Source organism: Mesoplodon bidens (assembly GCF_964165515.1).
Source record: "Mesoplodon bidens genome assembly, chromosome: 7".
Taxonomy (NCBI): Eukaryota; Metazoa; Chordata; class Mammalia; order Artiodactyla; family Ziphiidae; genus Mesoplodon; species Mesoplodon bidens.
Genome location: NC_138164.1, coordinates 41,063,320 through 41,081,041, shown reverse-complemented (window position 1 = coordinate 41,081,041; position 17,722 = coordinate 41,063,320). Strand labels below are relative to the sequence as shown.

Sequence of the window (17,722 nt, the reverse complement as noted above, 5' to 3'; positions counted from 1 at the left end):
ACTGTAAATGTAAAGTATCCTTTAAAAAGTATACAAAATTTTTTACAACAGAAATCATACTGAAAATTGGAAACAATTTAAATGTCCATCAACAGGAAAATGCACATATAAATTATTGCATTTCCCTACATGGGAATCCTACATAGTGAGGAAACTACATGAACTAGACAGATCTTTACGTGTCAGCATGGATGAACCTAGCAAAGATAACACTAAAAAAAGCAAGTAAGAAGAGAAAACATAGTAGAATACTATATGAGGTTTAAGAATACTTAAAAATGTAGCCTAAATAGAAAGACATCCATGCAGTGATGGAGACCAAGTTCAGAAGAGTGGTCACCCAGGGTCAGCTGGGGAGTGGCTGTGTTTGGGAAAGTGGTCACAGCAGGCTCTTCAACAGGAATGGTCATGTTGCACTTCACACGCTGGCTGGAGGACGGAGGAGTGTCTGCAATGTTATAATGTGAGCACGCTGCATGTGAAAGCCATTGCTGACCACGTCTAGGGGATCTGATACGCGGGAGCTGGTAGTGGGTGGAGGCATCCAGAAGGTGGTGGTAGAAGAGGAACGTTGTATGCATAACGCCTAAGGCCTGACCAGAGGACGACCACTGTTCTAGAAACTGGACACAAATCCAACTTCTACGGCCAATGTTAAAAGACAAACTGAGGCATGTTTAAAAGAAGACTTTACGTGAGCAAAACTAGATTCAATTCAGGCACCGCCAAAGCGGAAGTGGTGAGGAGCACTCCAGCCACAGGAGCTGCAGAGATTTTTAGTTTCAAAGGGCAGAAGCAAAGCAAGGAAATGACTGACTTGCTATCGCTTTAAAGCCTACTTGGTGGTTTCTGACTAGTTGTCCTCAGCGCTGTGCGTCACCCTGAGGCGTTGACAGGCTTAGATTTCGGTTGCTTTACGTAGGCGGCCGCATCACTAGAGCCACCGCAGGCTAACGGCCTCCTTGCAGGGTTCATTTACTAACACCAATTGTCTGAGTCCTTACTCTTACTCGGCCACTTCACTTCCTACGCCTCAATTTCTCTTCTGTAAAGTGGATATTCAGTAGTAAATTCTCTGTGGAGTTGTCAGTACAAAACAAAGTGATTATTAGTAACCACGATCATGTCCTGAATGCATGGAACACGTCACCATTTGCCAACTACCGTGTCAAGTTAGCAGAAACTACGGAAATTAAGAGCTCTCCGCATAAATTCACACACCCGTGCACCAGGTAAGGGACCACAGGCAGACGTTCACTCAGCCTTTCGTGTGTCCCTCACGGAATACACGCTCTCTCCTGGGCGGGGGGAGCACAGACACTTACGGGAGTTTACTTTTCAAATGCGTTGATACAACCAGGTCTCACTTTTGTTTGGATGAGTCAGCAAACGCTTTTTGGAAGCCCCGAAGTCTCCACACCTCCAACGTTTCACGCTGCCTTAGTCTCAGAGCTCAAGCCCCTACTCTTCAGGCCGCGTCACCATGGGAGACAGGGCTGCATGCGGACGCGACGCACGGCGAGCGTGCTGACGTCCTCGAGCCCCGCCCCCACGGTCCCGCCCGCTGCCTTATAAACGGCAGCCCCGCGGCGTGGAGGGCGTAGGTGCGTGCGCCAACACCAGGCCCTGCGGGGTCTCCGGAGCGCGGCATGGGGGGGTTGGCGTAGCTGGGGCCCGTGGCCCTATGTCTTCTGGCTGCGACGCCGGTCCTGCGCACGCTGCGGGGCCGCAGCCGCCGGGCGGTGGGCGCCCGAGGGGCCGGGAGGCGAGCCGGGGCCCCCAGGCGGGTGTGGGCATCATGTCCGCAGCCAGCGTCCCCGAGGCCGCGCTCGGGCCATGATCCCTTGGTGAAGCTGCGCCGGGACGGCGTGGCCGATATCTTTCCGCGCTCTGAGGACCTGTGCGCGCTGCAGGACTCGGTGCCTCTGCCCTCCGTGCGCGCTTCCCTACAGGAGGGCCTGCTGGACTTAAGGCCGACCGCCTCCGCGGGGTGCACTGGGCGCCGCTCCTGAGCACCCGCTGCCCCTGATCTGTATCCAGAGCTTCTTCCAGCCACGGCGTGTCGAGACAGGTTTGTACTTCCCGCTTCCAGGGCCCCTCGTGTGGGCACTGAGAAGCGGGGTTTTAAATGGTGCAAGGTGGAGGGTGGGCACTAGAACCAGTGCCCAGTGTCCGGGTGTGCGTGCACTAGACAGGGTGTGTGGCCTAGGACTCCTGCCGGCTCGGTGACCCCGGCCGAGTGCCTTAAGGCTTCAAGGTCTCAGTGTTCTCATCTGTAGCGTGGGCTTAACAGGACCCAGTCTCTCTGGCGGTTACAAGGATGCACTGTGTTAATGCTTCTAGACTCTACAAAGTAGAACACTTAGCACAGTTTGGAGCATCGTTAATTGTTGCACAGATGTTACCTGGTCTGTTGAATGACTTTGCCTGGTACACACCAAAGCGATTAGGAAATGGATATATCCCAGCTTCATTTCCTTTCCATTAAAACAGGGCTCAGGAAAGAAAAAATCTGTTTTTCAGTAGTCGTATCATATAGTGGAAAGAGCACTGGTGTGAAGGCAGCCTAGGGTTTGAATTCCAGGGCTTATGCTGTCTGTGGCCTGGGCAGGTTTCTTTTGCACTACAATCCCCACACTTGTAAAATGACATTAATAACCACTCTTTCTGTGGGTTCTTAGAATGAATTAAGCAGGTTATGTGTGTAAAGTAGCCTGGCACTTGAATGAGTTGTCAGAACCAAGGGCTGCTGGAGAGGATGCTTCTGCCCTAGGTAATCTTCCCTTCTACTGGGCAGCAAGTAAACACAAGCACAGTAGTCAGTGCTCTGGAAGAAGTGAGTTCTGGTGCTATAGAGCACAGAATCTCTTTTTTCTTTAATTTAATTTTTATTTTATATTGGAGGATAGTTGATGTACAATATTGTGTTAGTTTCAGGTGTACAGTAAAGTGATTCCGTTATACATGTATCCATTCCTTTTCAGATTCTTTTCCCGTACAGTTTGTTCCAGGCTATGGAGTAGAGTTCCCTGTGCTGTGCAGTAGGTCCTTGTTGATGATCTATTTGATATAGAGTCGTGTGTCTATGTTAATGCCAAAGTCCTAATGTATCCCCCCCCCACCTTTCCCCTTTGCAGAGCACAGAATCTTGGAAGGGAAAGTTCAGGGTAGGCTTCTTGGAGGAGGTGCCATCCTTTCTAAGGATATGTAGAAGCTACTGGGGTGGCAGGAGGGAGCAGTGTGTGTCAAAGTTTGAGAAATATAAGAAAATATGGCAAAACTAAGGTATAGGACTGGAACTCAGGGTTTGGGAAAGAAATGAGAGTTGATACTGGAAACCTAGTGGGGCCCAACAGAACGGGGCCTTGTTTGTCCTGTCAGAAGTTTAGATGTTTATCCTGAAGGCTGTGGGAAACCCTAAAGAACAGTGAGATGGACTTCTGGTTTAGAGACTTACCCGGACCTCCATGTGCAAGGCACTTGATTGGGTGCAGGGTGAATTGTAATCTAAGGTTCCCACTTAAGTTATAAAAGGTTGGACTGGATTTTGCAGATCTGAGAGAGAATGGGTGGGGCCTGGTGACCAGTTAGAAAAGGGAGGGCAGCAAGCGTGGGTGACAGTTTACAGCTGCATCTTTTTGAGAGATACAGAGCACCGTAGGAAGGTATTGGGGGTGGGGAGAGGATTTTAGTTCATCTTCAGTGCTTTAGAGGGGCCTGGTAGACAGGTCTGGGCCCAAGGTTCAGATCTGGGCTTTTGGGGAGGAGAGGTGTTTGAAGGCATGGTAGAGACTTAGGTTATCCACAAGAAGATCCAGAGAATCATAGGTCTGAGAGATTTTTTTTTTTTTTTTTTTTTTTTTTTTTTTTTTGCGGTAGGCGGGCCTCTCACTGTTGTGGCCTCTCCCCTTGCAGAGCACAGGCTCCGGATGCGCAGGCCCAGCAGCCATGGCTCACGGGCCTAGCCGCTCTGCGGCATGTGGGATCTTCCCAGACCGGGGCACGAACCCGTGTCCCCTGCATCGGCAGGCGGACTCTCAACCACTGCGCCACCAGGGAAGCCCTATCTGAGAGATTTTTAAGTGGGTATATTTGAGGATGTTTATAAGCTGTGAGAAAGTAGCCAGCAGAGGAAGGGTGTAAAGATCTAGGACAGGAAATGATTGTTCATTTGATTTTGAAAAGCTGAATACTTATCGTGTGCCTGGCCCTTTTCTAGGATCTGGGGTTCACACCATCTGTTATCTCTTCTGCAAGGATAGTTCAACTCCTCCCCTGGTGAAGAGAAGTCAGATTATTCTTTGCGTCCCATTCAGGTATAAGAACTGTTCTGTACCTCTGAAGGGACTTTACTTAACCAGAGTAATAAGTTAGAAATCAAAAGAAATTAGAGCTGGAAGGGACCTTAGAGGCCACTGTACTTAATTTTGCCTGATATTTGACATTGAATGTAAGAAAAATTTATTGTAGAGCCCATTCTCTTCAGAGTTCCTTCACTGAACTTTCTTTATGTCTTGCATCCAGTGGGTCTATCTTGTAAATTTTGGCCTCCTCCTAAATTTGCTTCTTCATCCATATTACATTTTGCCCAGGCTATGGCAGAAACTGCTGGGTGGTTTCACGGCCCCTGGTCTCAGTTCCTCTAAGTTCATCTGCCTACTCGGGTTGAGTGATCTTCTAACATGACAAGATATGCCTAAAATAATGCTGCTAATGGCTTGCCCACACAGAGTTAGTGCATACTAGCCGCCCAGCGTGTGCTCTGCACAGAGGCCTGTAGTCTGAACTGTGCTTTGCCAAGCCTCCTGGGGCTCTTTGGCCTTGAGGAAGGGGAGCTTTTTGTGATCACTCCCTTTATCTAATTGGTCCTTCAGCAGCGGGGCGCCTTTTTCTAATCAGCGGAGGCACCCTTACTCAGCCAGTGGTAGCCCCAGGCCTCATCACCTGTGGGATACAAGCCATGCTCTCTCCCAGGCTTGCTTGGGCCAACATCTCTATTTTTATTTCTGCCTCTTCTCACACTTGGACCCCTGGTCTTTAGTCATCCCCACCTGCAGTATTTACAGTGCCCAGCAGGTGTCAGGCTTGAGTGTCTTTGCACAGGTGCTCCCTGTGCAGTTAATGCACCTCCTACTCCAACTCTGCCTAGCCTCATCTTTCTAGACTGTACTTCAGGGTTATCATGAAGCCGTCACTTAGATATAACTTTTGGCCTCCATAGGCACTTCTGTGCTTAAAGGTTATGGTTCTTTATCTCATGTGATTGAAATTTTGAGTTTATAGATCTTCCTCCTTAATGAGGCTTTAAGGACAGGAGTCATTTCTAATCCTTAGCACAGAGCAGATGCTTTTTAAAGGTGATAAAATGTATGGTTTAAATGACTCATTTTACAATAATTTTGCTGTAGCTTCCGATAGAAATAAAGTTTCCAGATGTTGTGTTCCTGCAATAAGAAATAAAGATGTGACCTTCCAGCTGTGTAAAGCCCATCAATGCTGTGTAAGTGCATCGGGTGCGCTAAGGAACGTGGAGCCAAGTGGGCTAGTTGTGAGAGAGAGAGACTTAACTATGTTAACAAAGGTAAGCCTTCATTGTGTCCTGCCAACATTTGATAGTTACTTTTGGGCAAACTAAAGCAATAAAATTTTAAACTGTTCCTCCCCATTAAAGGGATTGAATATTTGGCCACTTTGGTGCACCTGTGTCTTGTGAATTGTCCAATTGGAGATGGAGGTTTAGAAAGTGAGTTTCAGTCTTGTTTCAGTCTCTTCCCATCAGACTGGTCTCGTGATTTCCTACGCACCATGTTACTTCCTGTCTACCTTTCCTTGGTGTTGTTCATGCCTGGATTGTCTCCTGTACCTGCTCAAACCTTGGTCCATTCTCATTTGTACCATGGAAGTTTGTCATGCCGGATACTGTCAGAACTCATTTTACTTAAGTTTGTGTTAAGGTGCAAAGCACACGTTTTGTATATTATCTGTTTTTTGTGTTTGTTTATATTTTTATGGTTTCTCTTCAAGAAATATTATGAGTAGGGAAATAACAAGATGTAAAGAGCAAAAAAGTCATCATTCTCTTTTAAGTTGTTAGAACATCTACCTGCAATCATACTGCACTGTGGTATGTGTTAAAATAGGAAATTTATGTCATGTCCCGTAGGAGCAGGAAAGTCAGTGGTGTTGGTGAGGGTGTGTCATGGAAGTAATCACTAAGCAGGTGACTGCTGGTTGGGGTCCTGAAACATTAGTGTGTGTTCCCTGTGTCCAGTAGTGGTCTGGAGAGGTCAGGAAGACTGCCTTTCAATTTGAGGGAACAGAGGGTTTGAGGTCCTCTCTGTTCTATTGCTCTAGTACACTGCATAGCAGCTCATAAAATACTGTGTTTATAGTTGATATTTAAATCGCTGATTGATCATCAAGATTGGGATGTATCATTGGAAATGAAAATAGGAAGAGTCTTATGCTTTTTAGGTTTTTCCTTTTTTCCCGATGTCTCAGAAGGCTCTTTGACGGGGGACTTTTTATTCTCCCATACAATTCCATGAATACTTATACCCTGGCACTTATTTTAATGTCATTTTCAATTTATAAATGTCTCTGAAACACATACTGTAAACTATTTGAGGGTAATGACCATGGCCATTGATGACACATCTTAAATGTGCATCGTGTTAATGTTTGAGTGTCAGGTGGTCTACCATCAGTGCTTCCTTCTTTCACCCAGTTTTCTTCCTCATTTCCTTCTCCAAATTTGTCTCATTTTTCTACTCTCCCTTTTGCTTCTCTATTCTTGCTTTCTCTTTCCCATTGCATGTGTCATTCTTCTTTTTCTTCTTCTTCTTCTCCTTCTGACTTCATTATTATGGCCAACCAAAACCTTTTCCAGGATTGTCTCTATCTTCCTTTCCTCTTCATTGCCATCCACAAACTCTTAGAGAATATTCTTGCTTGACTCCCTTACTTCCTAGCATACCCATGTACTTCCTGATCACTTTAGAACATTGAAAAGGGTTGGAATTTTTAAAAATAGGTAATTATAATCAGTCTTCTTTCACCTCTGGCATAAGACTCTTCTTCCTCAATCTGACCATTCTTAAATCTAGAAGTACTCCAGCTCATTGGTCTCCCTTACCCCCATGTTTAGGCCAAAGAACTTGTGAAACCTTAGCCCTGTTTAATACTTGAATTTATCAAAACATAAGAGGGCTAATTCTGCCTAAGGGCACCAAAGAAGAATAAAGATGCCACAAATAAATGTTTAGTCCAGATTTATAATGGACTCTTAAGTGCCTAGTTGAGTGCTAACCGTTAACTCACTTGAACACCAGGGAGGTCATGACACAAACTAACATGTTAATTGTAAAGACACTTCACTTCACCATTCCTCAATGTAGCTGATAAACTGCATCCAGTTAGCTTAAATAACATGAATGATGAACTTCCCTGTGTATATAAATCGGGAGTTTCTAAAGTTTTCTTTTTCCCTTTGTACAACTACTGACTGCCACCTCGCTTGGTCAGTGCAATAGGAAATGATGACTAAGAAACACATTGTCTCAATATCAGTGGACATAATGTCCTAGTAGTCTATAAAAATCTCAAAATTCTTAATCTAAAAGGTAGGTCTGCCAATCTTATACCCTTTTCCTTTGTTAATATAAGTATCCAATCTATGAAGGTCTCAGTTTCCTTACTTAGAATATGAGGTGGATAGATTTGCTAATATCTAGGGACCTTTCCAATTTTAATATTCCCTAGTTATAAGGGCTGAGCCAAATACAATGGCTCCCTTAATCATTAACCTCGCTCATGATGAAAGTTATCAGCAAGTTCTACTTGTAAGAGATCAAACATTCATATCCATGTATATTGTAGCACATTGACTTTTACAGAACTCCAAGTAACACAACATAGTTACATTCATAGACTTAAGGTCACTGTGGTATACTTTACAATTTTTCTTTTCCCTAGGAAGGAAATGTAGATCCCTAGGAAGGTATTTCTTTCTCTGCCTTTCAGTAATGTAAGCCTTTTATTATCTCTTGGATCCTAAAAATGGGTAGGGTTTTGGCAGGTGGAGCTTAGGACAGACATTCCAGGTGACAGGGACAACAGGAGAAAGGGCAGAAGGAAGAATGGATTTTCAGAAAGAGTTGATATCTTACATGATGAGAGCAGCGTTTCACAATCTCTGTCCTGCAGAACGCTGGTTTTAGATGATGTTAATGTAGTTACAGGACAGAAGCATTTGGGAAGAATTGTACTCTACATCCCGACATGAAATTCAAGTTTCACTTTGTTTCATTACATACTCTGAAAAGTTTTGGAGGAAGGAATTGATTTATTTTTGTTTAATTCAGTCTTACTCACAGTTACTTGACAAACCTATATTCAGCTGATGGGACTGTATTTTGTGAAAGGCCAATCGGAGAAATGGTGAGATGGAGCTTAGGCTATTTCTCTGTTGGGACAGGCATGTGATTATTTTTCTTATAATTCTTTACTGTTTGTCCTAACAACTGTTACTTTGCAGGCGTCAGTTTTTTTTTTGTTTTTTTTTACATCTTTATTGGAGTATAATTGCTTTACAGTGTTGTGTTAGTTTCTGCTGTGTAACAAAGTGAATCAGCTATATGCATACATATATCCCCAGGATTCAGTTTTAAGCCCTCTGTTTTTATCTGAGTTATTGGGACTCTTAGAAAGCTCAACAATCCTGGAGTCTTCATCTGTGATGTAGTTTCCAGAAGCTCCTGGCACTTACCACTATTTCCTCTTGATTCTTTTCCTCCGACTTCAGACTTCTTACAATTATGAGCTGATGGTTTTCTCAGCCTCTAGTGTCAAAACCAGCTACCTCACTCATCTTCATTGTCTCAGTTACAAGGTGCAATATTTCCCATGTTTATATGCGTCAAAATAGAAGTCAGGGATTGATACATAGTATATGCGTAATAAAAATTGTATTTCTTTTTTTTCTTTGTTCAAAGGTATCCAAACACTGGCCAAGTTCTTAAATTGAAAGTAGAGTGATCTAACTTATTCAGCTCATCCAACCATCAAAGTTGAATATTTGTCTTTTTTCTTACACATATTTCTTGTATTCCAATTGTGACATTCTAGAGCACAGTGAGTACATTTATAACTTATTACTGCATTACTACCTTGGCTATTCCTTGATCAAAATTTACTTCATACAACTGACAGCCTAATTAACCTACTAGAGTCTTTTTTTTAATGTACGCATATATTAAAAAAACTCTAGTAGGTTAACTGCATTGCTAATAACTGAATTTTTACACCTCTATGCACCCATGTATCCAACACCAGATCAAGATATTATAAAATATTTCTAACACCCTACACGGTTCTCTGTTACTTCTTTCTGTTCCATACTCTCCCAGGGCAACACCTAAGCTGACCTCTATCACCTTATATAACATACGTGGAAACACACAGTGTGTATTCTTTGGTATCTGACCTCTGGTTACATATCATTATATCAGTAGTTTATTCTTTTATTGTGTTTTCCTGATTTTTTTAAACCTAGACATTCATACAGTGTCAAAGTACCACTGAGTTCTTCATATTATTATGCTGATCTCCATCTTCAGGGGCTTTCTACAGTCTTCCATGTGTCTTTGCACCTACTTTCTCTTCCGTCTAATTATGTTTCATTTAACCAACCTCAGCCAGCCTTCCCCCATATTCCCCAACACGTAGCACTCCTGTGTTCAGCTTTTTTTTTTTTTTTGTCCCCTATTCCATAAGCCCTTTGTGCCATTCCTGACACTGTGCCTGTTCCCTGCCCGGAAGGCCTGTTCCCTACCCTCTATATACTTGTTCAAGACTCAGTTTAAATGCTACCTGTTCTGAGAAGTCTTCTCAGAAGAAGCCAGTACTTTTTGGAATCCTTCTTTAATGAAATCCCATAGCAAGTGTAATCTGTCCTCCCTGATCTGGTAATTAATTATCCATTGTTCCTATCATATAGTGTTTGTTTTCCTTGTGTGCTGTTATTATTTATTGAAGCAGATTACAGTGACTTGAACCAGGAACTGGGTCATTTTCCTGTTCATTTTAGTGCAAGTTTCTGTGATAAACTCTTTTTCCCTCACTTCCCATTCACCCTCAGCAGTTGCTAAACATGAAGTACAAGTGAAACTTATTGGTTAACAGGTTTTTGTGGTCCTTGTTTCTGGTCCCTAGGTCTAAGCTGCACTTCTGTAGTGCTAATTTGACTGATTTCTTATTGTCACATAACTCAGGCATTAACTAAATCCTTACAAATTTAGCTACATATAAGATAGTATTAAAAAAACCCAGTGGATATCAAAAGTTTTGGCCTGGAGGAGAGTGTTGTATGAGTCCTAGTTTGGTGGGGCTCACACTTAATGATCGAGCCTTCCAATATTCCACTGTAAGTAAGAAAGAGGTATGCAAATATATGGTTAATATTTAGCAGTGTTGATAAAAAGAAGAGAGAAAGGGACGACAGATACTTTGAGGGCCTTTTGGAATTCATGAACAATTATGATTGGATGGGCAAAAAGAAGAACCGAGGGCTAACCTCCCACAAGTGAAGTCAGGAAAGAGAGAAGGGCTCATCTGGTATGCAGGTAGAGAGGTTTGACCTACAGAATCTTAGAAAACCTCAACAATCTGAGCAGCGTTTGCAAGAGGCAAACTAAAGGGCTAACAAAAGTCTGCAAAAGTCTCACACAAAGAACTCTGGCATGGTGTTCATCATCTAGCTAATCCTAACATGCAGACATTTATGAGAGTAAAGTCAGGTCTTTACCAGAGTGGGTTTCTTATTTGGGCAACTGGGTCAAATGAAGAAAGGCAGGTGTAGGCTGCCAGAGTAATAAATAAGGAGAGGAAAAACAAAAAGAATGAGACATATGATTCATCAGTGATTTCCCCCCAGTATTCTTAGCCTCCAGCTTATCTCCATCTTACTGCTAACACAGGAACTAGACCGAACAGTGAGGTAAAAGGTCTCTACAGAAACTGAGGTAATATAGAAAATAAAAAAATAAAACATAAAATTGTCAATTTTCTTCCTAGGGGTAATTGAGATGGTAGTTCAATAATAACATAAGGTCAGGGGAAGTCTAAAGAAATTTTAGAAAAGCTGGATAAAGTAAGAAAACATCTGTTCGCTGCCATCTGAATGTTAGAGAGACACCAAGACGTGGGCCAAGTTGTGGAGAGAAGGGAAACACATACACAGGCTTGACATTTGGTGCAGCTTTTCTCCTTGGGGCATTTGCTGATTCAAATCTTACAGCCTACGAACTGAAAAGCCAAGGAGTTCAAAAGACTCTAACCACAGAAGCCAATGGGCAACAGCTCAAGCTAAAGGCAACAACTAATGGAATGACAAGCTAAGTGTATCTTTAGTCTCACAGGGCTGCGGGAACCATTACATTTAAAGCCTAACAAATACAAGGGTAGTTGGGAATAGGGAGAATCCAAACTTTCACATGGTAATCCCAAAGGGCAACACCCGTAGAGGAAGGACAAGACAGGAATAGACCAACCTTCACACAGACTGAAAAACGGCTTTGAATGAGCTCAAACGGAGAATGGACTAAGGTTACCAGTCCCTATAATAACTGTCTGCCATGGGCCAAAGTAAATCTTTTCAAGAGAAAGATAACAACATCCAGAATGTGGAGGTATCTTTATAGTTTCCTAAAATAAGTTAAGCCCAATTTTAGTATAAAAAATAATTGGACATAACCAGGAAAAAGACTAAATGATCAAAAGTTCAAAAAAAGAAAGAAAGAAAAAAGACAACAGAAATAGACATAGGAGGACAAGAGTTAGCAGGCCTTGGTTAAAAAAAAAAAAAAAAACTACTATGGTTAAACAAAGAAAATAGGCACATGGCAAATAAGCATGTGAAAAGATGCTACACATTCCATGTCATCAGTGAATTTTGAATTAGAATGATAATGAGATACCACTACACACCTATTTAAATGGCTAAAATCCCCAAACTGAAATACCGAAGTTGGTGATGATGCAGAACAATTGGAATTCTCATTTGTGGCTAGCGGGATACTTGGCAGTTTCTGACAAAATAAACGTACTTTTACCATACAGTGATCTAGTAATCCTGCTCTTTGGCATTTACCCATAGGAACTGAAAAGTTATGAAAGTAAGAGCCTTTACAGTGAGAAAATTCTATGATTCTATGGTTTTTCAACTCATTAATTTGTGTAGTTCATCCATTTTACTCATTGTATACACTTAAGTATATTGTTCCTTGAAATGGCCATTCAAAGTTGTTTCCTGTGCCACACACTATGAAGGTTAGGGTTGGTCCTGTGTAAATCTTACCCCCATTGATTTAGTATTATCCCTAAACAAGCAACTTTCTTCCATAAGGAAACAAAAAAGAGGTTCAGAAATGTCCAAACTAAGTTTTTATAAAACTGTGTTATCAAATCTTATTTATCAAAAAACTTCAAACATAGCAGTATGAGTTCCCATATACCCCTTACTCAGCTTCCCCAAATGTTAACATTTTCTATTACTAGAGTATAATTATTGAAAGCAGAAAGTTTACATTGTCACAATGCTACTAATGATTTATAGACTCGTATTCAAATATTGCCTATTGTCTTGCGGTCCAGATTCAAATCTAGGATCCCTTATTGCATTTGCTTGTCATATCTCCCCATTCTTCTCTAATCTAGGATAGTTCCTCAGTCTTTTTTTGTCTGTTATGACCTCGAACTAATGGAAAATCTTAGCCAGTCATTTTGTAGAATTTTTCTCAAATAGGGTTTGTTTGATATTTTCTCATGGTTAGACTGAGGATATGTATTTCTTGACAAGAACACTTCAGGAGAGATATTATGCCATTTTCAGTACATATTAGAGGTACAAACAAATCTGTATGTCTCACTACTGGGGATGCTAACTTTGATGACTTAGTTATAATGATAGCTGCAAAATCGCTATTTTTCCCTTTGTAATTATTTGAGATTGTTCAAATATTCTGCTTCTTGTTTAATTTTCCCATACTAATTTTAGCATCCATCAATAATTTTTGACTCCACCCATTACTGTGGTGTTTGATGATTGTTCATTTTCTATCCCCATCATTCCCTCTACATTTATTAACTATAATTTGAGTATAAGAAAGAGCTGTTCTTCTCCTTCATTTATGTATTTATCTGGTTATTTGTTCATATATATACATACATCAGTGTGAACTTGTGGATAATTATTTTATTCTACGGGTTAAAATTTATTACTATCATTAATAGTTTTGTTTCTCAAAGTGTTCCATATTTGGTCACTGGTACTCCTTCCAGCTGTCTCCTATATTTTTCCTACATGGCCATACAATTGTTGGAGTAATATCTTACTTTCTGACACCACAAAGTGCTCCAGACCCATCTTTTACTTTCCTCTGTCTCAGCCTTGAATCAGTCATTTCTCCATGGAGTTCATGTTCCTTGCATTAATAATGGTATTCAGAAACCAGAATCTTGGTATGAGGTGGATTTATCACTATCCAAGCTACCTCATTGTGTTTTCAGCAGAGAGAGCTAAAAATATATATACGAATACATAAAAATATACAAGTATCTCTATTTTCATATTATCTATCTGGGTGTGTGTGTATATACACACACGTGTGCACGCACACACATTATCATCTGTCTATCTACATATATATATAAGTTCAAATTGATATATGAATTCAAATGGATACCTTGATTCCAATCCAACAGCACAGGGTTTATTCTAGCCTCCCTTACCCTTTCCTTATTTGTCACTCTTTAACAATTAGAAACCTGATTCTCATTATTTGCAGTCTATTCATTTGCTCAATTCTGGAATACACATAAAATATTTAAAAATCATTAACCTGTACACGTGTGAAAAATAAATTTACTAACAAGTTCAATATTTGTGTACATTTCTTTTTGTCTTTAGCTTTTCAGTATATATTGTGCATGGTTAATCACAGTATATTAAAATACTGTTTTCCAAAGTTACTTAGGTTAGCTCTTTCCCACCTCCTTCAGTGTGTTTTTTTTCCTTCTGCAGTGTGAGAAAATCTAGTACTTTGTGTTCAACTCAGACTACCAAACCAGAAGTTCTAGCAGAAAAGGTGATAATCCATATGTGCAATAAGATCCCCAGGTGATTCTTTTCATTGGAGAAATATGAGGAACACTGCTTGACGTCTCTACAACTAAGATGTCTAAAATGAAACTTCAATGATTCCTTCTTCCAAACTTTTCCATCCTGCAAATCTTTTCTTCCTCAGTGAATGGTGCCATGATTCACACAAAAAGTAACTCCATGCAAAAACCTGGGAATGATCCTCAGTTCCTTCCTTTTGTTCACTTTCTGCATAGACTGCATCATTAGGTCCTCTGGAATCTCATCTCTCTCTCTCTCATCACATATATAATGTTTCTCTTCATCTTCATTGCCACCGTCTTAGCCACTACCATTTCTCCTTTGCTCTACTTGAACAGCCTAGTATCTACACAACTATCTTTTCATTTAATTGCTTTCTCTTGCATCTAAGATAAAGTCAAAATCCTTAGCCTTATAGATTCTGGTCTTGCCTTTTCTTGTAAGTTGTATTTTCATACTTATAAGCACAGGCACACTCTCACACACACACACACGTATAGTTGGTATTGTTAGTTTAGGTTTTGTTTGCCCTCCCATCCTAGCATGAGAAAATTAAGAAACAAAGTCAAACCAAAAAAAACACTTTAAAAATAAATTTGAATAATATCCTTTCCCTCCAGAACATTTCTCTAAAGCAGTATTATCATTAATGGCAGTACAGACCAGAATTTTTTCCCTTAGACATAAAGGCATGGTGAAGAAGTCTCATTAAAAACTGGAATCTAAGCTTTCAATGTCAAATTCTGTCTCTAATCTTCTGCAGTAAGCCCTAATGATTAAAGTATAGGAATCTGAATCAGAGGTCTGGTTTAGTATAATCTTTTTTGTAATAAGCTTTGTACCTTAGACAAGTCATTTATCTCTCCATTCCTTAATTTCTTCATTTATAAACGGAGATGTTAAGAGTATTGATATTCAAGGCTAATGAAAAAAGAATGCATCTAAGTACTGTATCAAACACTTTAAAAAGTAACCAGTTCAGGTTCTCTGCCCATTTTTAAATTGGAATATCTGGGGTTTTTTGATATTAAATTGTATGATTTCTTTAGATAATTTGGATATTAACTCCTTATCAGATATATCATTTGAAAAAATCTTTCATTCAGTAAGTTACCTTTTCATTTTGTGATGGTTTTCTCCTCTCTGCAAAAGCTTTTCAGTTTGATATAATGACACTTGTTTAATTTTACTTCTGTTGGCCATGCCTGAGGAGATAGACCCCCCCAAAAATATTGCTAAGATCGATGTCAATGTATTTTTCCTAGGGGTTTTATGGTTTCAGGTCTTAAATGTGAGTCTTTAATCCATTTTAAATTTATTTTTATATATGGTATAAGGAAATAATTCAGTTTCACTCTTTTGCAGGTAGTTGTCCAATTTTCCTAACACCATTTATTGTCTTTATTTCATTGTATGTTCTTGCCTCCTTTGTTGTAGATTAATTGATCACATAACTGTGGGTTCATTTCTGGGCTCTCTATTCCACTGACCTATGTGTCTGTGGTTATGCTAATACCATACTGTTTTGATTACTATAGCTTTGTAGTATAGTCTGAGATCAGTGCATGTCATACCACCAGGTTTGTTTTTCTTTCTCAATATAGCTTTGGTTATTGGAGGTTTTTTGTTTGTTTGGATGATTCTATACAAATTTTAGGATTATTTGTTCTAATTCTGTGAAAAATACCATTGGTATTTTGATAGGGGTTACATTGCTTTGGGAATACATACAAATGACCAAAAGACACATGAAAAGATGCTCAATATCACTAATCATCTGGGAAATGCAAATCAAAACCACAGTGAGATATCACCTTACACCTGTCAGAATGGCCGTCATCCAAAAGGGAACCCTTGTGCACTGTTAGTGGGAATGTAAATTGGTGCAGCCACTATGGAAAACAGTACAGAGGTTCCCCTAAATGTTAAAAATAGAATTACCATATGATCCAACAATTCAACTTCTGAGTATCTATCCAAAGAAAACAAAGACACTAATAAGAAAGGATGTATGCACCCCTCTGTTCATTGGAGCATTACTTATACTAGCCAAGATATGGAAGAAACTAGTGTCCATAAATAGATGAATGGATAAAGAAGATGTGGTGTATATATACACACATATATAATGAAATATTACTTAGTCCTAAAAAAGAATGAAATATCTTCACTTGCAACAACATGGATTGACCTAGAGTACTAGGTGTGCTAAGTGAAATAAGTCAGACAGAGAAGAACAAATACTGTATGATTTCACTTATATGTGAAATCTAAAAAAGAAAACAAAGAAAACAAAAGAGAAACAAACTTGTAGATACAGAGAACAAACTGGTGATTACTAGAGGGGAAGGGGGATGGGGACTGAGAGAAATAGGTGAAGGGTATTAAGTGGTACAAATTTCCAGTTATAAAATAAATGTCTTGGGGATGCAATCTACTGCATAAGGAATATAGTCAATAATACTGTAATAATTTTGTATGGTGATATATGGTTACTAGACTTATCACGGTGACCAATTCAAATGTATTTAGATGTTGGATCAGTATGTTGAACACTTGAAACTAACATAATATTGTATGTCAACTCTACTTCAATAAAAAAGTGACCAGTTAACATTAATTGGTATTATAATTACATTTTCTCTTCATAAAGGCACATTTTATTGATTTTTTCATTATAAAGTATAAAAGTACCTTTTACTTTCAAGATGAGTTCTAAGATTACTTGTTAATGTTAATATGGTAATTTAAAATACATCTAGATATAATTTAATTTTAATTGCCTAACACAAATATGTCTGATATTCACCATTATGAGTTCAAACCTTTTAGTAAAGATGTCAAATGAGTCACCAAAACATTTTTGTTTATTGCCTCTCATTGAACCCTAAATGCTAACAAGACTTTTTGTTGGAATGAGGGATCAAAGTTTTATACTCTTTAAGAACTAATGCCATAGCTTTTTTATTTTTATAAATAAAGCTCTTTCTGTTTACTTTGTAGTGTACAATTTTTGACTGGCCTGGAAAGAGAAAAATTATTCTTTGGGCTGACAAAAATGATAAAGAGGCTCATTGCTGATGAAGGGAAGAAGACAAAGAAGAATAGAGAAAGAAGGATTAGTTCCTCTTTCAAAAGGGAGTAAGATACTAGAGCTTTCTGCAGGGAAACTGAAGCACACCTTTCTTTCTGAGATTTGAAAGGAAGAGATGCCCTACATTTAAATATCTAGAGTATATCTTCCATTTAAAAATGAACCTAGCTATCTTTCTGTTTTTGTGCCAGTACCATACTGTCTTGATTACTGTAGCTTTGTAGTATAGTCTGAAGTGAGGGAGCCTGATTCCTCCAGCTCCGTTTTTCGTTCTCAAGATTGCTTTGGCTATTCGGGGTCTTTTGTGCTTCCATACAAATTGTGAAATTTTTTGTTCTAGTTCTGTGGAAAATGCCAGTGGTAGTTTGATAGGGATTGCATTGAATCTGTAGATTGCTTTGGGTAGTAGAGTCATTTTCACAATGTTGATTCTTCCAATCCAAGAACAT

General features: G+C 39.8%; 1 pseudogene across 1 annotated transcript in view; it reads left to right on the top strand.

Moving 5' to 3' along the window:
* The first annotated feature begins 1,500 nt into the window (after positions 1 to 1,500).
* The window catches only part of LOC308620080 (centrosomal protein of 78 kDa-like), a 319,042-nt pseudogene continuing 302,820 nt past the window's right edge, over positions 1,501 to 17,722 (top strand). The window contains exons 1-3 of the transcript in view: positions 1,501 to 1,554; positions 1,668 to 2,071; positions 5,409 to 5,581. The product of the transcript in view is annotated as a centrosomal protein of 78 kDa-like (transcript). The remainder of the gene's footprint in view (positions 1,555 to 1,667; positions 2,072 to 5,408; positions 5,582 to 17,722) is intronic.